The sequence below is a fragment of the Parambassis ranga genome, unplaced genomic scaffold (assembly GCF_900634625.1).
Source record: "Parambassis ranga unplaced genomic scaffold, fParRan2.1 scaffold_22_arrow_ctg1, whole genome shotgun sequence".
In the NCBI taxonomy this organism is placed as follows: domain Eukaryota; kingdom Metazoa; phylum Chordata; class Actinopteri; family Ambassidae; genus Parambassis; species Parambassis ranga.
Genome location: NW_021144778.1, coordinates 286,844 through 294,467, shown reverse-complemented (window position 1 = coordinate 294,467; position 7,624 = coordinate 286,844). Strand labels below are relative to the sequence as shown.

At 43.3% G+C, this 7,624-nt stretch overlaps 1 non-coding gene across 1 annotated transcript; it reads right to left on the bottom strand.

Annotated features, from left to right (window-relative positions):
- Positions 1 to 6,824: 6,824 nt before the first annotated feature.
- On the bottom strand, positions 6,825 to 6,896 carry trnap-cgg (transfer RNA proline (anticodon CGG)). Its single transcript has one exon. It is a non-coding gene; the product is annotated as a tRNA-Pro (tRNA).
- Positions 6,897 to 7,624: the final 728 nt, after the last annotated feature.

Here is a 7,624-nt window from a genome sequence, read left to right as displayed (position 1 = left end):
GCTGCCTACTGCACTAACGAGGCTCAGAAAGAGGTGAAACATGGTCTTTTTTCTTTTTCTTCTTTAAATAAAGATATCTACAGGGCTCATGCTGGCTACTGCACCAACAAACATTCTTAATTTAAATCAAATGAATGTGTTCTATAAAAAGGCTCTAAAGGTAAAACATCACAGTAATTCTTCCTGTGACACCTTCACTACCAGTGATGGTAAGTGCTCTTGTTTCAAATGTGATGTGCACTGTACCACTGAAGCTCGTCTGTGAAGTGTAGTGCCTCTGTGTGTATGTCACAGTGATGTTAACAGAAGTCAGATAGGTCTGTTAACACATATAAAAACAGCTTACTGAACAACAGTATAGATGTGAAGGTGAATATATGTCCCCTCACATGTTCCTCAGTTAAAAGGGTCATTGCATTGGCCAGGAATCGAACCCGGGCCTCCGCGTGGCAGGCGAGAATTCTACCACTGAACCACCAATGCTGTGAAAAGCTGACATCTAGTGGTGCCATCGCAGGTTGCAGCCTCCTCATTCCAAAATCAATCCCTCCTCCACATAAAGTCAAAAGTTATAAATTCACCTCATTACATGAGCGGTTGTGTGTAATGACGCGGCTCACCAGCAGAGGGCGTGTGACGGAGCAACAAGCAGGAAACTACAGGGGAGAAGAGACACAAGCATCCACAGATCAGAACACTCAGCTCTTCTCTCTAAGACCATGATGATACCGTCACATATCATCACTGCACATGTTTTTGGCTGCACGTCTGGAAATGAGAGGAGACAGAACATTATCATACATGTTGCATAAGTAAAGTCACATGACTTGCACGACTGTAAACAAAGGAAACCACAGAAAAAGTCAAAGGATTCAATCTAGGCCACCTGCATTGCTGCATTAATTTCAGATTGCAGCCTTTCTCCCAGTATTTGTCTGATGTCAACAGGCATCAAGTAGAAGCAGACATATGAGCTATGTTAATGATGATAATACACTCAACAAAAATATAAACGCAACACTTTTGTTTTTGCTCCCATGTTTCATGAGATGGACTTGAAGATCTAAACTTCATTCCAGATACACAATATTACCATTCCTCTCAAACATTGTTCACAAATCTGTGATAATGTGTGATAGTGAGCACTTCTGCTTTGCTGAGATAATCCATCCCACCTCACAGGTGTGCCACATCAAGATGCTGATCTGACATCATGATTAGTGCACAGGTGTACCTCAAACTGCCCACAATAAAAGGCCACCCTAAAATGTGCAGTTTTGTCTCACAGCAAAATGCCACAGATGCCACAGGCATTGAGGGAGCGTGCAATTGGCATGCTGACAGCAGGAATGTCAACCAGATCTGTTGCTCGTGCATTGAATGTTCATTTCTCCACCATAAGCCGTCTCCAAAGGCGTTTCAGAGAATATGGCAGTACATCCAACCGGCCTCACAACCGCAGACCACGAGTAACTGCACACCGCTGGTGAAAGATGTGAAAACACACCTTTCCAGGCAGCACACGGACAAGATTTCGCTGCATGAATCCCTGATATACAGGCTGGTGAGGGCAAAGGTGTTGGAGAAGGTACTGAGATGCTTGATTCTATTCTTAGTTGTTTTTTTTTCATGCCTATTCTGCCATGTATAATACCCCCCCCCCCCCCCCCCACTTCCCCCGGGATAAATAAAGTTGATTAATTTAATTTGATTTGATTTGAAGCTCTTGGCACCGTGGCCGCCCATAGTATCAGAGCTGGACTTGCAGGCCAGGGAGGATGAGGCAGGGACGGCCTGCACCAACTGCCGGGAGCTGGCGGCCAAAATCATCTCATCTAATGAGGGTGTGGCGGTGCCGGCAGAGGTCGAGGTGGTGGTGCCTGAGATTCATGATGGGGAATTCAAGGAGAAGGAGCAGGCCAGGATGGGCATGTCGCCAGTGACCGTGGCACTCTACATCGGCCAGGCCACTGGCTTTGTGGAGTACTTGCGAGACACCCCTCCGCAGCACAGCCGGCTCAAGGCACAGGATGTGGTCGTCCTGTTCAGGTACCTCAAAAAAATGTACAGGGACCTGAACAGGACGATCCTGGGGCACCAGATTGCCGTGAAGGCTCGGAAACAACAGCAGCTGGTGAGCCGGGAGGCGCTCGGGACCTGCATCCACCTGGCCAGAGACAGGATTCCCTCACTGCTGGGTAATGCTAGACTCCACACACACAATCCCAGCTTCACATACTACACATACTTCATCAGTCTAATCGTATGAACTGAAAGTTAGCCTTACTAATGCATCTCTCTCTCTCTTCTTTTCACAGACAACGTGGAGAAGGCCGCACCCAAAGATCCGGTGACAAGATACCGGTTCTTTGGGTACATGGCCGCCTTCCTGACCTGCATCTAAGTGCACAGGACCGGGGTCCTCACCCATATGCGGGTCAGCTCGGCCGGGTCAGGGAGGTGGAAAGGGCAGTGGGGGATGATAGTACGGGCTACCTCGTCAGTGTAAGTTCAAGATGCCCGCAAAAGAATTTACCATGAGTTTAAAGCCTCAGAAAGAACTAATGGTCTGTCTTTGTGTGTCTGCTCTTCTTGCAGGTCCTGGACCACAAAACATGCCGTAAATTCGGCCAGGCCCAGGTTTTTCTGGAGCCTGACGAAATTCAGTGGTTCAGGCGCTGGCTGAGGCTCCGTGGCCGGGCGGTTGCCACAAACTCGTTGTTTTTGAACTCCCTCGGGAGGGGGGAAGCAAAAAACATGACAAAATATTGTCCCTCCAGGCCGAAATGGGCCTGGAGGGACGGCCCACCCTTCTGGATATCCGCAGTGCTGTGGCTACCTACGTAAGTTTCAGATACTCTCCCAGTTTCCCTGAATGCCCTATGATCCATACTGATGTTGCCTTTTGCTTGTCTTTTTTCCACAGAACTTTGAGGACAACAATCCGACCATGAAGGAGGCAGTGTCCTCCTTCATGTGTCATAACATTGATACACAGGAGCGTTTTTACGCCTTACACAAAAACCTCGGCCGGGCAAAGTCCCTCAGGGAGGTATTTGTGCGAACTAAAAGACAGAGATGACTCCCCATCCACCTCTGGACTGAAGAGGGCCAGGGAATCATCTCCTGAGGCAGAAGAGCGCCCAGCCAAGGTAACTCACTTGTGTGCAGTTGATGGAACATGCTGCAAGCCGATAAATGTTAGCATGTCAGTTAGCATGCCAATTTGACGGACCACCATTGTAGAAGTGACCCTAATCTGATGATGAACTGGCTTACCCTCAGGACAGCTAGGGACAGTAACCCGCCATCTGATCAGGGACACTTGCCTGTAATGTACAGATTAATCCACAGGGAGGTGCTGTACTGGTGCCCAAGGTTTCCTCAGTGTGCAGGGGTGATGGATGGGAGTCATATTCCCATTATTGCTCCTGAGGATAACCATGCTGACTATTTTTTATTTATTCAACATCTGTCCAGTCAGCAGTCTTCCCCATGATTGTGTCTGCTTTGCAGGTGTTTTGAGTTCATCATCTGATCACAGTGTGACATCATTAGTTTATAATATTGACCTTTTCCACAATATTCTCATTTTTGGAGATGCACCTGTACATGGTGGCTGATTATGACAAACTAATGAAGTGCTGTGAAAATAAGTTAAATATAAAAACATGAGACAGTGGGGACCTTGGGTGGCTCCTTCAGCCACAGACTTTTGTCCAGACAGGGGTCAGACTGTATAACATCAGTCCATCTGTACTCTAACCTCTGTACTTTATCACCATGTTTACACCCAGTGACACTGATGGGGAAACAGTACAGTGTTTTTTCTCTTAGTGCAATAACATCCTCACCTACAGTGTAATACTCAGAGTTTTTCATGATATCATAACAGGACATAATACATCTCTGTGCATTTCTCATCTGTATATCTGCATATCTTATGGTTGCTCTGTACATAGTCTTTATTTCTACTTTATCTATTGTTATGCTGCTCAGGACCTTGTTTTCATGCTGCTGTAATGGAATGGAAGGAACGCTGACAACCAACATAGGTCATAGCAGCAGTCACCTGGTGCGGTCATGTATCAGCTGGGGTGTGACGCAGTGGCTCCGTCAGTAACTATGGGCAGTGTGTACGCACCCAGACACACATCATTGGAAACCAGCTTTAATGAGAGGTGAGGGTTGCAAAAGTCCGAACAAGAGCCTGTTGACAGAAAACTCTAAAGGAGAAGGTTGCCATGTTAGAAAACAAACGAGACTTTCTGCAGAAAACCATGACCATGACATCCACTGGTAGGTCATCGGTTCTTTGAACTCAAAACGTTTGAACTAGTGCCGTCACATGATTACAATTTTAATCACATTAATCACTGTTGCTGTATATTTATTGTGATTAACCTATACTCATTGGATGAACTCAATTAAATTGAGTTTTTCCATCCAATAAATACTGGTAGCCCTGACTCAAAACAAGTACGTTAATGCAATATAATGTATTTGAATTGGACCAACATGATTTTTTCATGTTGGTCCAACTCAACCTAAACATATCTATTAAATATAATTTGATTGAGTTAGTTCATCTTATTTGTGTCAAATAGAGCTAAAATAAAGTACATTCGTTTATTAGTAATTAAATTATTATTTGTTTGTCCAACCTAAAGATATAATACAATTATTATTATGAAATTACCTTTAAATGAACCTACCACCCCTTAAGAAAAACATGACACCTGGTTGAGGTCCTTTTATTTAAATGCAGCAGAAATAGAAACAGTAAGGTGCATAACATTCCTCCAGGACATAAACCTTTGCATTTCAATATACCAAATTAAGTTGGATGAAACCCCCACATCCCTGGGCTCCTGTCTTCAGAACGTGTAAGCTGCCCTCCTATAGGGTTGAAAAACACAAACACACAATACTCATGTTGATCCTGAGCATCACATAAACATGTGAATCTTTCATTAATATTGAAGTTTCTCCTTTGTTCTGGGAAACTTACAGAAGCTTCTTTGAGAAGTGGTTCAGCTGGGCCATGAACTTCAATGCAGCGGCTTTGTGGTGATCTGCAAGAAGTCATCATTCACCTGGAAAACAGTAGTAGTACAAACAGTATTGTTAGTTGTAGTTACTCTCACACAGACTTGAATAGCTATAAAGAAATGTGAGTTTTCATTTTACATTCATTAATTACCATGGACAAATAAAAATGTGATTTAGTAGTAGCATAATCCATGTATTAAAGTACATCTGCATGTAGGCGGTGTATGTGTATGATAAGCTGCAGATGCATAAAAGTACCTGGTTCCAAACTGCACTCTGCACACATCCACATACAGCATCCTGTAAAATAAAAGAAGTCAGAAAAGAGTCAGATCTCATTGACCAAATAACAAGATGCTGTAATTGATTACCAAGTATATAATTAGCTACAGTCATTAAGAGCATAAGATGAGATTATATATTAGAGGTATGCATGTAATAAATATGTTAAAGGTGTTATGCTGCAGCAGCCACTCCCAAATTTCACAATGAAATTTCAAATCTGAAAATCCTCTGAGGTCCACCCAAAACTTTAATCTGAAATCTCAACTCGTTTTAATCAAATATCATTTAATAGGTATTTTTTAGGTTGAGTTGGACCAACATGGAAAAATCATGTTGGTCCAACTCAAATACATCACATTGAGTTGGGGCTACCCATATTTATTGGATGGAAAAGTCTCCCACAATTTAACTGAGTTCTTTTTTATTTTATTTTTATCTATAGCGCCAGATCACAACAGAAGTCATTTAATGGTCCCTTACTATAGAACACATTTATACCTTTTCCTTTTACTAAACAAAGTCATTTCAGCACGTTCATGTACGGCGCAGTTCCAGCCCGATGCGCAGGGGAGCAGGCACCCACCAGCAGACAAAAAATATATAAAAATAAAATATATCGCAACAATATGCCGACTGCTTCACTTCAATAAATCATGACTGTATTGTTTCACATTAACTACACTTAAGCACTGGCTGTACCCCTGCATACAAGTGCTGCTTAGGCTAACACAGAGCGTTAGCTCTGGGCTAACGTTAGCCTGTCAGCTACACTACAAAAGTAAAGCAAAGCACTTTTGGATTGCGTTAGCTGGCGGCGAGCTGTGCTCTCAGTGTATTAAGGATGAATTCAACGTGCCTGTGTAGAAACCTCCAAGTACTAACCGTGTTCACCACTTACCTCTGACAGCTATATGACGCGACCATAGACGTTAGCTACAACGAATGCTAACTAATCTTAGCTGCTTGTAGCCTGTCTACCCCAACATGAACAATGACTGACATTTCTTCTTAAACCCAAGGTCCATTTATCTTAAGGCATGCACATTGTTTCACATAAAGATAATAAACTTATTGAATAGAAGACAGAAAACTTACCAACAGTAGTTTCAAGCAGAGGCAGATGGCGGGTAGGACAGAGCCTGATCTCCTGATCTCCTTATTCAGTAGTGAGTTGACATTCCTTATTATTGCCGAGGGGATCGCTGGCTTAAAATGTCTACGTGCAGCCTCTACTTTCACTCCTGCCTTACAGCCCCTGTACTTCTTCCTCAGCTCTCCCTGGACCTTGTGCTGCATTCTGACTTTAGTCCTCAGTGCAAAGACTTCTTCTCTTGAATAAACAATATCAGTTGTAGATTGCTTCTAGGAGTTTGAGCAGACTGCTGTTTACTGGGTCTAAGTTGGAATATGAACTTGTTTGGGTTAAAGATAATTGCTATAAATGTAAACATAAGACAGACCTTCAATCTACTGAAGCTGAAAGAAGAGGGCTCGTCCGGGAATTGAACCCGGGACCTCTCGCACCCGAAGCGAGAATCATACCCCTAGACCAACGGGCCACATGTGACCTCTTGTTTTTCATGTTTCAGTCAGTGCAAGAACAACACAAAGCACATGTTTTTCTTAGTTTGACATTGGTAAAGATATGTACAAAGATTTCTGGTTAGGAATATATAGTGTTGAACAGGGACTTGAATCCTGGGCCCTCAGATTAAAAGTCTGAGTTCCTTCAAGATCCACCCACAGAGATCCTGAAAACATATAACTCAGATTCCCAACCAGAATAGTAGCAGAACTGAAGACACCACTTGGAGGAGTGTCTTCAAAAACCAATCCTTGAGTCCAATGTACCAACCAGCACACAGTAAGTGAAACAGGCATGTCCACGCTTCAACAATGAAAACACAGATTGGCCGTACGGGGATTGAGCTAACCGGCCCTATTGACTAACTTGACTGTTATTCTGGAATTCTGCCTATCATTCCGGAATACTGATGTCTATACTGGAATGCTACTGTTTATTCTGGATTTCTGCATTTCATTCCAAAATTTTGACTTTCATTATGGACTGCTTTTCATTCTGGAATGGTGTCTTTCATTCCACAAATCTGCTTTTCATTCTGTTATGCTGACTTTTGTCCTGGAATGTTGCCTTCCATTTTGGAACACACGCTTCCATGACATCACAGGCCGCTGTTGGGTTAGGGGTTTAATTCCAGAATTTTGTCTACCATTCCAGAATCCTGCCTATTATTCTGGAGTGGGTGGATGGATGTCTATTCCAGGA